The following is a 19,842-nucleotide window of genomic DNA, read 5'->3' as shown; positions in this document are numbered from 1 at the left end:
TAAAAAGATGTATAATGAATTATAAAAAACTAATGATATAATAGGGCATATAAAAGGGATCACATACTTCTCCCTTTAAAATTGCACATAGGTCTTTCCCATGGGAAAACGAATTACAACAACTTCCCTTGGAGCTGCATCCCCCGTTCTCGCTGCCTTGTCCTCGCTGTAACTAGGCTTTTAATTTCACTTGCTGTTTCCATGTCACCTTAAAAGCCAGCTTTTGGCTTATTTGTGACCAAATGTCTACCTCAGCATGCCTCTGAAATTATTGTTCTTAAATACTCTTTAGTAAGTCTCTATTCAGTGCCTATGACGGTGTCAGCCTGGGACTAAAGTGCTTTGATTGATAAAGAGAGCAGATACGTTCCTGGCCTTGTGGACCCTGGAGGAGTCTGTATTTAACTTCCTGGGCCTCCTCCTCTTAATTCCGGGCCCAGGAATTAGCACATGTAAGGCTAGATCTCGACATTTGATCCGTGGGATCATACTTTCTCTCAGCGTTTGCTGAAAGCAGAGGTAATAACCCCATCCATTGTCATGTAACAAAGGGTATTTGTAACTTAGACGAAAAGACATATTCTTCATGGAAGTACTGTACCTGTCACTGAAGATAGGGACTCAGGTTGGTGGGTAGTCACGGTCTGGTCTGAGATTTCCTGACTCAGTTGTCCAGGTGTGATGTTCCAGCCTTTGCCTTTGAAATGAAGCAAGGGAGAACCTGGGGTTAGGGCATAAAGATCTTTAGGCCCAGTTCTTAGCGAGTCCTTATTAATTTTTGTTTGTTTGCTTGGGTCAGTTTCATGACTTCTACAGAACTGAAAGCCAGCTGCTTAAAATAGCCCCTGGCTTTTTATTTGTTAGTGTAAGCCAGTGATGGAAATACCCTTCCAACCGCTGGGAAAGCTGGAATGGGAGGAAGTCAGCTTCTGGAAAACCATTACAGCATCAGTGGACAAACGGTCATGGAAGATACAAGAGAGATAATATAGGACCATTCACATAGTGGAAAGATCTTGGGACACGGTCATCCCTGTCCAGCTCTCCAATTTCTCCGTCGGCTGAGAATACAGTTCATTTCCCTCAGTACAAAGAGCAGGGCAGACATGTCATCCTAGGAGCTTATAACAACAAATACCAAACTGAAATTATGTATGGAAAAGTGGGAAAAGGTACTTAGGTTTAGATTTGGGAAAGCTGGGCAAGACATTGACCTTTCATTTCATCCCAGCAAGTTCTGCGGGACACTTAACTGTGTGCTATGCAAGCAGATAAAAAGATAGCTTAAACGTTGTCCCCATCCTCTAGGAGCTCATGAGACTTTGGCTAGTAAAATTGGGAAATTTTATTACTTTGTCACCTGTTGTAGGCACCCACGTAAGTAAACTATTCCTTAGAGGTGGTAAGTACCATTGGTGGGAGACAGACTTGGTGAGAGCATTGAGCTTGACAGGCAAACTATTCGACGTCACCACTCAAAAGGAAACATCTGTACTCCGTGATATCCTGTAAGGGGGGCCACTTTGGCTGAAAAAATTTAGGAGGATGAGATCTTCAGTTGTGCCCTGCCTCTTCTGCTTGCATTTGGGCACAGTTAACCAGTATTGCTGGGGCAAATGCGTGGCTAAAAGTGAAAGTGGATTTTGAGGGCAGTGAAAATACTCTATGACATTATAATGGTGGATACATGTCATTATACATTTGCTCAAACCCACAGAACAACACCAAGAGTAAAACCTAATGTAAACTCTGGGCTTTAGGTTGTCAGTGTAGGTTCATCAACTGTAACAGACGTACCACTTGTAGGGGATGTTGATAGTGGTGGGGGGCTATACGTGTTTGGGGGCAGGGTGCACATGGGTACTTTCTGTACCTTCCGCTCAGTCTTGCTATGAATCTAAAACTGCTCCGCAAAATAAAATCTGGGCAAAAGGTATGGACTTTCAGTTATAAGATAAATAAATACTGGGGATGTGCTGTAAGACATGGTGACTATATTTATCACTGCTCTGTGGTATGTTTGAAATTTGCTAAGAAAGGGGGTCCTAAACGTTCTCATCACAGGGAAAAATTTTGTTTTCTCCTTTTTCCCTCTGCATCTGTATGAGATGATGGATGTTAACTAAACTTATGGTGGTCATCATTTTGCAGTATATGTAAGTTAAGTCATTAGGCTGCCTACCTTAAACCTATGCAGTGCTGGATGTCAATTCTATCTCAATAAAACTGAGAGGAAAAATAAAGTCTATGAAAAACAAAGCCAAACCAAGCATAACTTTGGTTCAAGACACAGATCTACTAATAAAGGTAATAGTATAGGCCCTTGTGATTCAGAAAACACAAAAGTGATAGCATATGCCATTTCCCCTGGATTCCTTAACGTACGAGGTTTGGAAATCTGATAAAGCCAACGGAAGAGGAGAATTTGGTAGTCCATCAACAGAGCGACAGCTGAAAATGTGCAAGAGTTCACAGTGGTTTAACTTGGTTGTGGTTTTAGCTCCTTGCAAGTTCCTGTCAATGTTTGTTCTTTTTCTCATATGAATGTGTGACTTTGGGGTGAGTTGAGTGGGATAGTTTTTACTGCAGTAAAGAACGGTTGTTGAAGGGTACTGAACTTTCCCTTTTGAGAAGAATAATCCCTGGGGGTTTAATGTACAGCACGGGGACTGTAGTTAATAATTCTGTGCGGGGCACTTGAAATTTGTGAAGAGAGTAGAACTTAAGTGTCCTTATCACACATATAAAAAATAACTATGTGAGTGGATGGCTGTCTTAACCTGATTGTGGCAATCATCTCACAAAATATACATGTATCAGATCATCACTTGTCCACTTTAAATATATAACATCTTGTCAATTATACCTCAATAAAGCTAAAAAATACAATTGTTCAAGAACTGCTTGTCTTCTGCCTTCTACATCCTAACATGGTACCTCTGGCCTCAAAGATGAAAGTCAGTTGAAAAGGAAGCAGAGAAGGAAAGCTGACCCTGAAGGTTTCATTTTCAAGGATGGCTAGCAGTTTGATGCTTCTGGTTGGGCACATACTGAAGACTTTGACGACAAAGAACTTGCTTCCTGGGTTGAAATGTTCTGGTGGTTTTTATTCTATCTTGAAGGAGGTCCCTAAGATAGAGCTTCTCAAACTTTGATTGTGTCATATAGCAAGGAGGAAAAGCACTCGAAAAGTTTACAATAATGCAGATTCTGATTCCACTGGTCTGAGCTAGGGGCTGAAATTCAGCAGTTCTGACAAGCTCCCAGGGGTCTTAACTCAGATTGCTATGAAAATTACCATAGACTGAGTGACTTAAACAAATTTGTTTTCTCACAGTTCTTAAGGCTGAGATCAAGGTGCTTGTGTGGTCAAGTTCTGGTGAGAGCTCTCTTCCTGGCTTGCTGGAGAGAGAGAGAGCAAGCAAGCTCTGGTCTCTCTTCCTCTTCTTACATGGACAGACGCGGGGCCCCTACCTTCGTGACCTCATCTAAACCTAATTACCTCCCAAAGATCCTAACTCCAACCACACTGGGAGTTAGGGTTTCAACCCATCAATTCTGGGGAGGTTGCAATTCAGTCCATAGTGCCAAGCGATGCTGCCGCTGCTCTGCAGAACTTATTTTGAGGAGCAAGACCCTAAAAGAAGCTCTGTGTTCCTGTGACAGTTTGAGGGGCTCAAACGTACTTTACTTAACACTAAAACACTTGATCCAGGAGATTTGCTGAGATCTAAATTTCATGAAGGTGTAAATAGCCTGGTAAAGTCATTATTGCTTATGTTATAGAATTGCACCATCTATATCAAATTGTCATTTATGAGACTCTTAAATGATACGTTGTGAGACGGCCTTAATGTGTAGAGTTTACGCAAAAGCAGTTCATTGGACCTCTTAACTGACCCAGAGGGACGTTCAAAATGACATAAAAAAGAGCCAAGCTGGTGAGACTTTATCACTAGAGGCCACAAATTTCTTGCCAATATGAACTATAGAAGAGAGGAAAGTAAGAGTCTTACCAAGTTTGGAGAGTTTCAGATAAGATTCTTTACCGTGTTTCAATACTTATGTTAATTGCTATGAGTATAGAATGACAGTTAACTATCATCATAGGTCGATAATTTAGAAATGCTTTCTCAAGTTTCTTTGGGAAAGTCCTTGCGATTACTATGCAAACTTCAAGATCATAATGATCATGTAGTTGATGTTGCTGGAAGCTGCCGTATCTGTGTCCAGTGTTTTCCACTCATTTAATCATTCAACAAATATTTGTTGAGCATCTTCTATGTGCCAGGAACTATATGGGGTGTTGATGATATGGCAATGAATAATACAGATGTGGTCTTTGTTTACAGATATTGATCACATAACTTCAAATGTGATGAATGTCATGAGGGAGTAATGGGACATTATAATAGGAAAATAACCAAGAGGGGCCATCAGGAAAAGTTTCCTTGAAAAAATGTCATTTTGGCTCCACGAAAAAACTTCTGCTTGAAAATGTGGGGCACGAAAACTTTTTGACCAGAAAGAGCCTTTCTTTCTCCCCAGTGAGGAAACTGTCTGTGTCCAGGTTATTGCTAAAAAGTGATTGTCAAAATCATGGAACTTTAGGAAGTTATCAGTAGGTTTCCTGGAGAAATGAGGGAATTACTTTATTAAGGTCAGTGATGGTAAATGAAATAAGAATTATAAGCAAATTTTTTAAAAAAAATAAATCTTTTGTTTTAGGAATAAAATGAAAAGGGAGAGAGAAAGAATAAAATACCTAAGAATAACCTTAACCAAGGAAGTGAAAGATCTAAATTCTCAAAACCATAAAACATTGATGAAGGAAATTGAAGACAGTACAAATAAATGGAAAGTTATGCCATGTTCATAAATAGAAGAATTAATATTGTTAAAATGTCCATACAACCCAAAGCAATCCATAGATTTAATGCAATCCCTATCAAAATACCCATGATATTCTCCACAGAACTAGAGCAAATAATCTTAAAACAATCCTGAGAAAAGAGAACAAATCTGGAGGTTTCACACTTTCTGACTTCAGACTATAACTACAAAGCTACAGTAATCAAAACAGTATGAAACTGGTATGGTAATAAAAGCAGAAACATAGATCAGTGGAACAGAATAGAGCGCCCAGAAATAAACCCATGCGCTTATCAATTAATCTATGATAAAGGAGTAAGAATATACAGTGGAGAAAAGACAATCTCTTCAATAAGTGATGTTGGGAAAACTGGACAGCTACATGTAAAATAACGAAATTAGAACACTTTTTTACACCATAAACAAAATTAAACTCAAAGTGGATTGAAGACCTGAATGTAAGACCTGAAACCGTAAAACTCCTAGAAGAAAACATAGGTCTTAGTAATATCTTTTTCAGTGAGTCTTCTCAGACAAGAGAAACAAAAGCAAAAACAAACAAATAGGACCTAATCAAACTTGAAAGCTTTTGCACAGCAAAGGAAACCGTCAACAAAACAAAAAGGTAACCTACTGACTGGAAGAAGATATCTGCAAATGTTATGTCTGATAAAGGGTTAATATCCAAAATATATAAAGAATGAATACAATTTTATATTAAAAAAATTGATTAAAAAAAGAGCAGAGAACCTGAATAGGCATTTTTCCAAAGAAGACATATAGATGCTCAATAGGCTCATGAAAAGATGCTCGACATCATTAATCATCAGAGAAATGCAAATCAAAACCATGAGTTATCACCTCACACCAGTCAGAATGGCTATTATCAAGAAGAATACAAATTAACAAATGTTGGTGAAGATGTGGAGAAAGGGAATCCTCATACACTGTTGTGAGAATGTAAATTTGTGCAGCCACTGTGGAAAACAGTATGGAGGTTTGTCAAAAAACTAAACATAGAAGTATCATATGACTCAGCAATTCCACCCTTGGGTATATAACTGAAATAAATGAAAACACTAATTCGGAAAGACACATGCACCCCGATGTTCATAGCAGCATTATTTACAATTGTCAAGATACGGAAGGAACCTAAATGTCCATCAACAGATAAACGAATAAGGAAGATGAGACACACACACACACACACACGCACAGATATACAATGGCATTCCTTTCAGCCATAAAAAAAAAAAAAATGAAATTTTGCCTTTTGCAACAACATGGATGGACCTGGAGGGTATCATGCTAAGTGAAATATATCAGACACAGAAAGACAAACACTGTAAGATGTCACTTATATGTGGAATCGAAAAAATAAAACAAGCTAGTGAATATAACAGTAAAGAAACAGATTCACAGATACAGAGAACAAACTAGTGGTTACCAGAAGGGAGAGGGAAGGAGGAGGGGTAATATAAGGGTAGGAGATTAAGAGGTACAAACTACTATGTATAAAATAAATAAGCTACAAGGATATATTGTACAACACAGGGGATATAGCCAATGTTTTACAATAACTATAAATGGAATATAACTTTAAAATTGTGAATCACTATGTTGTACACTGGAAACATATAATATCGTACAGCAACTACACTTTAGTAAAAAAAGAAAAGATATATACACACCAATATTCATAGCAGCATTATTCACAATAGCCAAGATATGGAAGCAACCTTAGTGTCCATCAACTGACAAATGGACAAAGAAGAGGTGGCATAGTATACATATAATAATCTATAATCTATAAAATAAGAGATCACTATGTTGTACACTTGAAACTAATATAATATGGTAAGTCAACTATACTTTAATTTAAAAAAGAGAGAGGGAGAGAGAGAGAACTGAAGCATCTAATGTGCCCTGCTGATGTATATATGTCTCTACCAATTGTTCAAAACTAAAGAAAAAAGTAACTTTGTGGAAATCCCTCATGTTTAGACCACAGTGTCCAGACCTGCTAACTCACTGGTCCTCAGCTGCCATAGTTCTTCTTGAGGGCAAGGTCTTTGTGTTGTCAAAGCTTATATATAGTTGCTGAAACAGTGTGTACTGTTTGAGGAAAATCCTGAGTTAAGCATTTTCAGTTCAGAATTTCATTTTCCTCGAATTTTGAACAAACCACATGGAACCCAACTTTCCAGAATTCCTGGAATGACACGTATTATGGCTAAAGAGACGCCCAGGAAAGCCAGCTGGGTGCTTCAGGTTGGACCCCACAGAGTTTTAGCATCTTGGAAGGTCACCACTTGTCCAGATATTCTGTTTTACCAATTAACCAAAGGGAAGTAATGGAATCAAACCAGCCATATATATAATTAGAAATAAGAATTCTATTTTATTAATTTATAACACCTAGTAGGTCTCATTTGGGAACAGGTTGGTCATCTGTGCAGGCAGATTCTTGGTGATACAGATCAAATTGATAAATCTTGTCTGGTAAGTACAGAACCAGACAGAGGAAATTGTACATTCTGAAAGGACTAAATGCTCACAGCCCTCCAGGGCCTTTTCTCTTCATCTACACACTGCCCCTGGGTGACCTCATCTGGTCCCATGGCTTTAAATATCATCATGTACCAGGTAACATAGCATCGTGGTCATAAACCTGGGCTCTGAAGTCTGCCTGCATGGGTTTTTCTTCTGATTTCACCTCCATTAGCTGAATGACCTTGGGGAAATTTTCTCTGTATCTTCATCTTCAGGATGAAGGTAATAATCCAAGGCTGACCCCATATGCATATTGAGAGTGTGACTAAAAGAACGTTCATAAACTGCTTAGATAGTGCCTGGCACACGGTAAGCACCTCATAAATGTTAGTTATATGCCAAGTGCTCTTAAACCTCTATTTCTTGTCCTGGCTTCTCCCCAGAACTCTAGCGCTGATTCCCTGCTCAAATCTGCTTCTTTCCTGCTGATCCTGTTTCATTACACAGCATCACCATCCACTTATTTGCTCAACACAAAAAACATAGAGGTTATCTTTGATGCCTTTCTTTTTCTCATTCCCTGCATTCAGTCCTTCTGTCTGTTCCTGGAGCACATTTTGCCCATTTTCAGTGGAGGGTCTTTGCATTAGGTGTTCTCTGCCTGGAAGGCTGGCCACGTGATCTTCACTTCCCAGGCTCTTGTCATTCAAATGCCGGCTTAATGTCACCTCCTAGAGAGGCGTTCTATAAACAGCTCATATAGAGTAGCTCAACCTGTAATAACCTTGAAGACAAAGATAGTGCTTCTCTCTGGAGCAGAAGGCAATGACTTAACCAGATTCTTGAGTGTGGCTCTGTCTCAGTAAGCAAGACTTTGCACTGACTTTCTGAGGCTAGGCTCAAGTACCAAACTTCTGATTTTGGCCTACCCAGAGCACTATTTCCTCACTACTGACACCATTAACTTTAACTTCGGGGCTATCCTGACTAAGTGACACTGCCTTATTGCCTTATGGCTGGTACTTGTGGAATGTGCTGTTGCAATTGTCACAATAACACCTCTTTCTCCTCCCACTTCGCAGAAAATGAACAGCCAAACACCATTTGGACAGCTTGCCTCAATCTTAACTCTCACTTCTCAGCCACATTAAGAGGTAGAATGGGGGGACCCTCACTCCCCAGCTCTTGCCCACCACTCAGATGAGAGCACCTACTGCTGGGTCCCAGGGAATCTCTCCTGTCTCCCAACCACAAAAAGCCCTTGAGCTTTCCTCTTCCAGAAGGCCATGTGTCTCAGCATTTCATCCTCATTGCCAAAACTGCCAATGACTGTGATGGAGCTGAGATTTTATCCCACTCGCAAGCTAACAGGTTTGCCTGCCACCGTTCCACAGATGCTGACAAAAGACACAAGGCTCCTGGATCAGAGACAAAGGGCGTTATTACTCACAGCCCAGGAGGCAGCAAGAGCTTCATGTTTGCATCTGTTTCCCTTGCCCCTAAGTCCCATTGGATGATGCAGAGACGTCTGGGGGGATGCTCTGCACGCAGCAGGTTTGTGTCAGAGCTGAGGAATCTTGAGCTTTGGAAACCCCAGTATTATAAAGGACCTTTACGTGGGGCACAAATGTCTTTACACTTTGACCGTTTTCACAGATGTCCTTTTCACCAGTCTTCACATTTTGTTTTTCTTTGAAGAGTCTGACCAGTTTGGTCTGAACAGGCCAATCTGTTAGGTGCACACGAGTCACGTGAATATGGACACGAGGCCATCTCCTTCCCAACAAAGCGGACGACTAGATATGCGGCCTGGGGTTCTGCCTACTGGAGAGATTTTCTTCCACTGACGTTGAAACCGCCACTGAGTGGGGTTGTAGTGGAGAAGCCATTCTCTCCTGCTTGGAGCTGGCGTAGTGTGCAGATCCATACCTTCTCTTCCTCCACTAATGGTTCATAGGGCACTCACCACGAGGCCTAGGGCTGGGGTGAGGGAAGAAATGGGAAAGCATTTGGAGCAGTTACTATGCCTCCTGCTTATGCAGCTCATGTGTGCGTGTTTTGTTTGTTTCTGCATATTCTGCCCAGGTGGCAAAACACTGCCTCCCCAGAGCGGGTACTCTTCTCCAAATTAACATTTAGACTGACTCTGGCTATTCTTCTGGGTGCTTCATTAATTGTGAAAACAAGGGTTTCTCGCTTCTGGGCGAATAAATATTTCTCAAGTTCCTTTCTTTCTGGTTTGGTTGTTATAAAATGGTTAGTTTGGTTAACAATAGAGCCAGGGCTGTGGTCATTTTCTATTCACAGGTATTTTTGTTCTTATCTTTACCAGCTGACTATATTCCCCTGACAATTCTATCAAATATGGCACTTCTCCAAACTCAGAGCCCACATTCAGAATTCTGGGAGACTGATAAGGTGTTTTGCTTCCTCTTTATTTTGATACCCAGATCATCTTCAGGGCTCCTTAAGTGGCTGCTAGGTGGCCCCAGCCTTGTGTAGCCTGTCACATGACACACAGGGACGAGAAGGGCTCTGGGAATTATTAAGCAGGGCTGGCTTGCTCCATGGGTTCAGAGTGGCTCAACGGTGTTATATAAGTTATTCTACTACCAAGCCTCAAGGGAAAGAAGGCAGCTCATCCTCCCTCATGGGGACTTTGGTAATAAATACTTGGGTTGATTTTATACAAGTGAGATGTTGTTCACCTGCATATGCTTTAGTGACCATGTGTACCTTTATTCCTTTATACCTTACAGCGTGTTCATGAATACGTGCTTAGGACCAGTGATGGTCAGCAAACGACTTCTAAAGACATTATCTCTCAGTTTGTAATATCTTTGTCTACTAATAGTCATTGGGGCACACGTTTTATGGGAGAGATGATAAAATTTGAAAACCTGGAGATTCACTGCCTCAAGATCCAATGATTTCATGGCCCACTTCTTACAGAATGAAAAGAGGGCAATAAAACATCAATACAGAATTTAAAAAAGCCAAACTGGCCTAGGGTTGTGCCAGTTTATTTATCCAAACTATGGTGGCCAGACATTCTGTCCATACCATTAATAAATATGAATGTTATAGCAAATAGAAGGCTAGGACTTTTTTCACATGAAACACCAATGGGTAGGCCCATGAGACGGCTGGTCACTATGGCCACACACTGTGGTGAAACACCTAAGTGACGGACAATGTCGTGTTAAATTATCGTAAAGTGTTAAGGGCAATTCTTTCACAGGTTCAAGAAGCTCTGACTCGGTGGGTTCAAATCACGTTGCATTTTCAGAGGACATTGCTTGATCTTTGCAGAGAGTTTTCAACTTTTCTTTTGTTGAAAAGGAAGTCTCACTTCTGACTTCATTTATTTGTTCCTGAAGTGTAATCTAGATTGTAACTAGATTCTTTTATTTGTTCCTAACTAGATTGTCCGCCTGTTGTGCCTTGCACAACACTTGCACCACTGCCTTCAACTCAAAAGTTAATAGTTTCTTGCGTATCCTTCCAAATTTTCTTTATATGTGTACGAAATACAATTATATCTTCTCCCCTACCCACCTTCCATACAAATGATAGTCTACTGTATCTTCACTACTTGACACATTGTATGACAACACAAAATGGGCAAACTGTAAAAGATAATATTGACAAATTTCACTGCATTAAAATAAAACAACTTTTGTTCATCTAAAAATTTTCTTGAAGGGAGTAAGAAAGATACGCCACAGATTGGGAGAAGATATTTGCAATGCATATACTTACATTATTATAAAGGATAAATATATGTAGATCATCTATAAATCAAAAGAGAAAGACAAATGATTCATTTAAAATTGGGCTGAAGAGATGGCAGGTAATTCACAGAAGAGGAAACCAAAATGACCAGTAAACTATTAAAAGATCAGAGAAATACAAATTAAAGCTGCAATGAGAAGAAAACCTCACTTCGTATTTATAAGATTGGCAAAAATGTAAGTCTGATAATATCAGGTGTTAGTTGTAGGTGAGGCAACAGACATGAGAATTGCTTCAATCATTTGGAAAACAATTTGATAATATCTGGTAATCTTGATAAGGTCCTCATCTAATAACATTGTAATTCCGCTGTTAGGCTGAGGGCCTAGAGAAACTGAGTATGTGCAGAAGAAGACATGTGCATTTCAGCCTTCTTTTAAATAGAAAAAGCAAAGCAAAAGAAAAAATAACTCAAACATCCACCATTGTGGTTTATTCATATAGTGAAATACTACACAGTAGTGAAAGCAAACTATAGCATCATGAATAAACATGAATGAATTTTCAAACACAGTATTGTTCAAAGAAGAAAGTTATAGAAGACTGTATATAGTATAGAGTCTGAAAAATGAGACAAATGAACTTATTTACAAAACAGAAACAGACTCACAGACATAGAAAACAAACTTATGGTTACCAGGGGGAGAAAAGGCAGGTGGAGGGATAAATTGGGAGTTTGGGATTTACAGATACTACCTATTATACATAAAATAGATAAACAATAAGGTCCTACTGTATAGCACAGGGGACTAATTCAATAGCTTATAATAGTCTACAATGAAAAAGAACATGAAAAGGAATATATGTATCTTTATCTACATGTATATAACTGATCACTATGCTGTACGCCAGAAATTAACACAACATTATAAACTTACTTTAGTTTAAAACAAAAAAGTACTCACAGAAACAGACTCACAGACAGAGTACAAACTTATGGTTGCCAGGGGATAAAGGGGGTGGGAAGGGATAAATTGGGAATTCGAAATTTGTACTTCTTGGGGAGTGATGGAAATGTCAGCTATCTTGATTGTGGTGGTAGTTTCATTGGTGGATACATCCATCAAAATTCATCAAATTGTACATCTGAAATATGTGTAGTTTACTGTACAGGAACCATACCAAAATAAAGTTGATTTAAAAAAAAAAAGAACTCTTTGCCAGCAAGGCAAAGGTATTAGCCCAAGGTCACACACCTGGTGGCAGGGCAGGAAGACAGAGAGGTAAGTGGTAGCAAAGAGACAGGATAATCTAGTAGAAAATTTTAAGCTCAGGCAACAGATACTTAGGGATATGATTCCAGGACCCACTACGATCTAGCCTAGTGACCTTGGACAAGTCACTTAACCACTTCTTGCTTGGATTTCTGTATCTGCAAAATGGGAATTGTAATGATTAACTGGGTTCTTCCTGGTACCGAATAGGCACTCAACAAATATTTGATAAATGAATTAATAAAGCGTTCAGGCAGCTTGGGGAAAAAAAGAAGAATATATATAGTACACTACTTGAAAACATGCGTCACAATACCTTGTGTTGTCTAGGGATACAGATGCAGTCAAAGTTTAAAAAAAATGCACAGGAATAATCAGCATCAGGACACTTGGCAAGTAAACTTTAAGTTTTTAAGAAAAAATAATTTATAGGTTAATTTTAGTTTACTAAACTAGGTGCTGACTACATCGCTTTTTATTATTATCCTTTTTATTTTTCTTTCACCTGGAATATTGAAAAATAAATTGTGTGATTCTGTGTAGCACTGTTAACTTTACATTATTGAAGCTAACTGAATATTTGAACTTCTAAACTTCCAAAGTATTTTCTTGTTATTTTATTTAATCCACAGCACGTAATTTTTGATCATTAGTTGTAAAGAAATCTGCTAAGTCACATAACAAAATAACAAGTTTACCAATATAGGGGGACTCTCTACATGAGCTACAGAATCTGAGCCCAGGTACCAGCTTTCCCTTGCATCCTTGTTTCCCTCTTTGGTCTTATCCATGTTTTTTTTTTTTTTTTTTCATTTATGCCATTATGGCCCAACAGTGGACTCACAAATTTCCACTTCCTTCCTCAGAGTATGACCAAGACCTTCCCTTCAGGAAAAACTTCACTCTTGCCCAAAGGGGTAAGGTATTTCCTTGGGGCCTCAACAGATCCACCAGGTAAGGATTCAATGTCAAAGCTCCCCATAAGCAACATGTCATTGACAGGAGGGCTGGAGGAGTTAACTTAAAAAATTAATGGATAAGAGCCTTACCTACCACTGTGACCCTCATCCACTGCAAGTTAATGACTAGGCCAAAACAGTAGTGCAGACTTCTGCGGGTCCCTGAAGTGGTCTCACAGAGAGTAGCAGTCACTAAGATTTGCCAGGTTTCCCATCAATTGCAACATGTCATTCTAAACTCAGGAACTGGACCCCTGTCAAATGCTTAATAGGGTGATATCTCACTTTTAGCTTCACTATCTCAGACTGGAATAAGGATTGAATTAGACAAGAATCTTCTTCATATCCTGCTATGTCTGCAGCTGGACCACAATCTTCACTCAATTTTAACCACTGGATTTGTCTCTCTGAGTAACAATGGCATCGGATCAAGGTGAGTTTTGGCCAGTGCAGCTGAGGAGCTAGGGCCTTTCTCATATAAGCTTAGGACTGAGAAGAGTCCATACAGTACTTTCATATTGACAACCTTTGCAGGGTCCTCACAAGGTAACTCAACAGTAGCAGAACCATTCACAATTTTTCACTTCTGGGCCACACTTCGTGGAATCGGCCAGCTTCACGACGTGAAATAAGTAATCATAGATGACTCAAGTCACACCCCCTTGAAAAGGGCTTCCTCTGAGTAAAAGATAATGCAAACTAAATGAAGGAAGTGTAATGTGGATGCTCAGTCTTAGTATTTATTTTCATTTTGATTTTTTAAAATAAGTGTTTTGTTTCTTTAGAATTTCTGCAGTAGTGCTGTGCCAAACATAATTTATGGTGGGGGTTACCAAGGGGAGTTTTTGTGCTAATAAATGATTAATTCAATAAAACAGAGGCCCAGTGATTAGACCTAGATATCTGTGACATCATGGGCTGAGGGTATCTTAGGAATTTTCTGAAGGATGCAGCTGAGCACTTGGCTTTGAATGTGGGGAGCCCGTTGCTTTATCTTAATTCATCTGACAGTGTCAGCCAAACTGTAACTGTTCTTGATGGTCGCATCTAAAATCTGAAAGAGAGAGATATACTATGTTTACACTTTTATATACTTTGCTTTCCTTTACATGCCTCTTTTTTTGTTTTAACGGAGCTGGTTAAAACTGAATATAAAATAAGCTAGAGATTTTAAGCGTTCTCTGAGTCCAGATTTTAGCTGAGCTTCCAGCCTTTGGTGCCTCTTGTTGATGGAGAGTGGGGTGGGGTAACTTATGAAGGTGGAATTGGAACTATTGGTATGGTCCATCCTGTTTTTGCAGGGGATAACACCCACTTCCTATTTATTTTTTTTAATGTTCTATATAGAAATAGCACAACTCCAAATCGAAAAATAGAAGAAGGAGTTTCAGAATAGAAAAACCAAACCACCTGCTGACCCTGGTGAGGCAGAAATCCACCCTGGTCTGAGCAGCCTTCAGCTCTGTCTGAAAAGGGACCTTAGACACCCATGGGCTGCTGCCACTGCTGTCTTGGAAGTTTCGTTTGACCAAACCTCACTGGTGGAGCTGGGTCCCCTGCAAAGGCAGCTTGGAATTTGTCTTAGAGTCCCTTCTGGGCTTTGGTTCTTTGTGAGTCTGGGAGGTTCAACTGGTTGACTTTTAGGTGGCAATTTGAAAAGTCTTGCTCTCTTGAGTTCAAGACTCCCAATTTTGCACTAAGAAGTTGAGGTTAAGAAGAGTATGGTTTAATTCTCTGTTGAGAAACCCAGGTGTTGTGTTCACCTCTGACACCATGTGGAAGGCAGTAGTGGCTCTATCCCAGCTCCTCAGTATAGTCAGGGTGATCATGATAATGGACTAACGTGGATGTGTTAAACTTCAGGGAAGTCAGCATCTCTAAGGAACATTGCTTATCTTTGCTCATGTCTTTCTGTAAATGGGTCATACCACATATGTTCTTGTGACTTACTTTTTCATTCATTACAATGTTTGTGAGATTGAGCTAGACTGATGCACGCAACTATAGTTTTTTGGGTTGTTGTATCATATTACATTATGTGAATAAATCATAGTTTATACATTTTACTCTTTGAAGAGCATTTGGGTTGTTCCTGGGTTTGAGCTAATAAGCATAAAGCTTCTGTGAACATTCTTGTGTATGTATCTTGGTGCACCTGTCAGAATTGCTCCAAGTTTAGGGTGTATACTTACGGGTAGAACTTCTAAGTGGAGGAAAAGACTAAACTATTTATACTGAATTACTCTGCACCCAGTAGGTATAACTTATACTAAGTTTCCATTGCTCTGTGTTCTCTCTTACACTTGGTATTATCAGGCTTAAATATTTTTATCTGAGGATGTGTACTGGTACTTCATTGTGGTTTTAATTTGCATTTCTCTTATTAAAGAGGTCGAGCAACTTCTCATGTCTTCTTTGACATTTGGATTTCTCCTTTGCCCTTTGGGAAATGACTGTTTATATCTTTTGCCTCTATTTTACTTCATCATTTTTCTCTCTCTCTTCATAGGAATTCATTATATGTTTCTGGATATTTGTCCTTTGTCAGTTATATATATTATAAATATCAGCTCCCAGTTTGTGACTTGGCTTTTCACTTTCTTCATGATTTCTTTAGGTGAGCACATATACTGTCATATCTTTTACATTATACATTATATATGTTTAAAGTATATGCTACGACTTGGGATATTTTTAAAAGACTAGATAGTCAAGTAAGAAGTTAGATCTAATGCCTGGAAAATTGTCTAGAGTATTTAAAAATGATGTAAACTTTTAAAGAAATGAATGTGAATCACCACTGAAGCTATTCACTTATTCTTTAAAAAATTATTTAATTAGTTTTTTTTTTAATTTTTTTAAATTTATATACAATGAAATTCATTCTTTGTGATGTATGCTTCTGTGGATCTTCTCAAACACATATAGTCATATAACCACAATCACAATCAAGATATGAAACAGCTCCATCACACTCAAAAATCCCCTTGTTCTGCCCATTAGTTCTTAGCTTGTCTTCCACCAGCTGACCATGGCAACCACTGATCTGTTCTCTGTCCCTATAGTTTTGGCTTTTCAAGGCCATTACATGATATATAAATTTTGAAAAGATTTTCAAACTCAACAATTATTAATTAAATTTTTGACTGAGAAAAATTTGACATATAACATTATGTTTCAGGTGTACAAAATGATGATTCAATATTTGTATGTATTGTGAAATGATCACTACAATATATCTAGTTAACATCCATCACCATACATAGTTAACAGACTATTTTTCTTGTGATGAGAGCTTTTAAGATCTACCCTTTTAGCAACTTTCAAATGTACAATATGGTATTATTAACTATAGTCACCATACTGTACATTACATCTTTATGACTTATGTATTTCATAACTGGAAATTCTTATTTTTGGACCACTTCTACCTATTTTGCAGCACCTCTCCAACCCTTCGCATGTGACAACCACCAATCTGTTCTCTGTATCCATAATGTTGTTGTTTTTCTTTCTTTCTTTTTTTTTTGGAGTGGAGGGGAAGGTTTAAATTCCACATATGACATCATACAATACTTGTCTTTCTCTATCTGACTTATTTTGCTTAGCATAATGCTGTCAATGTCCATCTATGTTGTCAAATTTTTGAATTATAAAAATAATGGCTATTTTTGGGTTGTGGAAATTCCCCTGCTGATAACTAGTCAGATTGAGAAGGCTGAGATGGTCACAGACAGGATGAGGTTAGTCTGAATTCAGTTATACCCACAGACTCACAGGCAGTTAGAACTAGAAGGATTTTTAGAATCATTTAACCAAAATCCTAATGGTAAATATGAAGAAATAGGTCCAAAGAGAAGAGTGAGTCTCAGGCTTACATAACTCATTGCAGAATCAGCTTAGCACTCAGTTTCTTAAGAGTCAGCTTCAGTGTGATTTTAACTACTATATACCCTAAAAACTCCACACAAAAACTACTAGAGCTGATAAAAGAATTCAGCAAGGCAGCAGGATATATGATTAACATACAGAAATCAGTTGCATTTCTTTACACTAACAGTGAAATAAGAAAAAGAAAGTAAAGAAACAATCCCTTTTAAAATCACATCCAAAAAATAAAATACTTAGGAATAAATCTGACCAAGGAGGTGAAAGACTTATACATGGAGAATTACAAAACTTTGATTAAGGAAATTAAAGGAACTTAAAGAAATGGAAAGACATCCCATGTTCTTGGATTGGAAGAATTAATATATTTAACAGTGGCCATACTACCCACAGTAATCTACAGATTTAATATGATCCCTATCAAATCACCCAAGACATTTTTCATAGAACTAGAACAAATAATCTTAAATTGTATATGGAATCACAAAAGGCCCAGAATTGCCAAAGTAATACTGAAGAAAAAAATGAAGCTGGAGGAATAACTCTCCCAGATTTCAGATGATACTACAGAGCTACAGTAATCAAAACACCATTGCATTGGGGGAGAAAAAAAAGACATATGGATCAATGGAAAAGAATAGAGAGCCCAGAAATAAACCCATAGAATTTTGGTCAATTAATCTTCAACAAAGAAGGCAAGAATATACAATGGAGGAATAGAAAGTCTCTTCAACAAGTGGTGTTGGGAAAACTGGACAGCAGCATGTAAATCAATGACTTTGGAACACTCCTTCACACCATACATGAAAATAAACTCAAAATGGCTTAAAGACTTAAACATAAGACAAGACACTATAAACTGCCTGCAAGAAAACATAGGCAAACATTTTCTGACATAAATCTTAGCAATGTTCTCTTAGGGCAGTCTACCCAGGCAATAGGAATACAAGCGAAAATAAACAAATGGGACCTAATTAAACTTATAAACTTTTGCACAGCAAAGGATACCATAAGCAAAACAAAAAGACAACCTAAGGAATGGGAGAAAATATTTGCAAATGATGCGACTGACAAAGGTTTAATTTCCAGAATATATAAACAGCTCATACAACTTAATAACAAAAAACCAGCCCAATCCAAAAATGAGCAGAAGACCTACCTAATCAAGCAGTTCTCCAATGAAGACACACAAATAGCCAATGAAAAAATGCTCAGCATCGTTAATTATCAGAGAAGTGCAAATCAAAACCAAAATGAGGTATCACCTCTTACCAATCAGAATGACCATCATTCAAAAGCTGACAAATAATAAATACTGGAGAGGGTGTGGAGAAGAGGGAACCCCCTTATACTGTTGGTGGGAATGTCATTTGGTGCAGTCTTTATGGACAACAGTATGGAGATTCCTCAAAAAACTAAAAATAGACTTACCATGTTATCCAGCAATCCCACTCCTGGGCATAAATCCAGAGGGAACTCAAATTTGAAAAGATACATGGACCCTAATGTTCATAGCAGCACTATATACAATAGCCAAGACATGGAAACAACCTAAATGTCCAGTGGCAGATGACTGGATAAAGAAACCGTGGTATATTTATACAATGGAATACTATTCAGCCATAAAAAGGAATAAGATAATGCCATTTGCAGCAACATGGGTGGATCTGGAGATGGTCATTCTAAGTGAAGTAAGCCAGAAAGAGAAAGAAAAACACCATATGATATCACTCATATCTGGAATCTAGAAAAAGAAAAAAAGAGGACACTAATGAACTCATCTACAAAACAGAAACAAACTCACAGACGTAGAAAACAAACTTATGATTACTGGGGGAAAAGGCGATGGGAAGGGATAAATTGGGAGCTTGAGATTTACAAATTCTAACTACTATATGTAAAATGGATGAACAACAACTTTCTTCTGCATAGCACAGGGAGTTATATTCAATGTCTTATAGTAACCTTTAATGAAAACAATTTGAAAATGAAAACATGTATGTACATGTATAAGAGAAACATTACGCTGCACACCAGAAATCGGCACACTGTAAACTGACCATACTTGAAAAAAAAATAGTGCCATATTTCACTGAGGTATTGTCTTTGCCCCTTAAATTTCTTTTTCCTCTGTTCTTCAGTTTGGATGTTTTTTATTACTATGTCATCAAAATCACTGATCATTTCTATTGCTGCTGTTAAGCTCAACTAGAGAATTGTCATATCAGATATTGCATTTTTCAACTCTGTAACTTCTATTTGGTTGTTTTCTGTATCTTCCATTTTTTCCCACGTGAACACAATAGAAAGTGGAAGATATAGAAAAGAAGCAAATGCAATGTCTGCTTAAACTTTTTTTTTTTAAATTGAGATAACCACAAAGTATGCCGCTGAGGTCTTTTGTTGCAGGAAGCCTAGTTGATTCATGACTCCAGCAGCATGCTCTGAATCCACTATTGTATGTACCAAAGTCACGGTTTTCATGAGCTGCTCCTAGTCAATGATTCAATGTGATATGAATACTAATGCAGGCCTTTTTCTGCAAGATGCAGACTCCCCTGATGGGTGACATTGGCTTGAGGACTCATCACCCTAGCTGAGACTTTCTTAGACCTGTGTGG

This window comes from Vicugna pacos, chromosome 21 (assembly GCF_048564905.1).
Source record: "Vicugna pacos chromosome 21, VicPac4, whole genome shotgun sequence".
NCBI classification, from domain to species: Eukaryota; Metazoa; Chordata; class Mammalia; order Artiodactyla; family Camelidae; genus Vicugna; species Vicugna pacos.
This window is presented reverse-complemented; position numbering follows the sequence as displayed.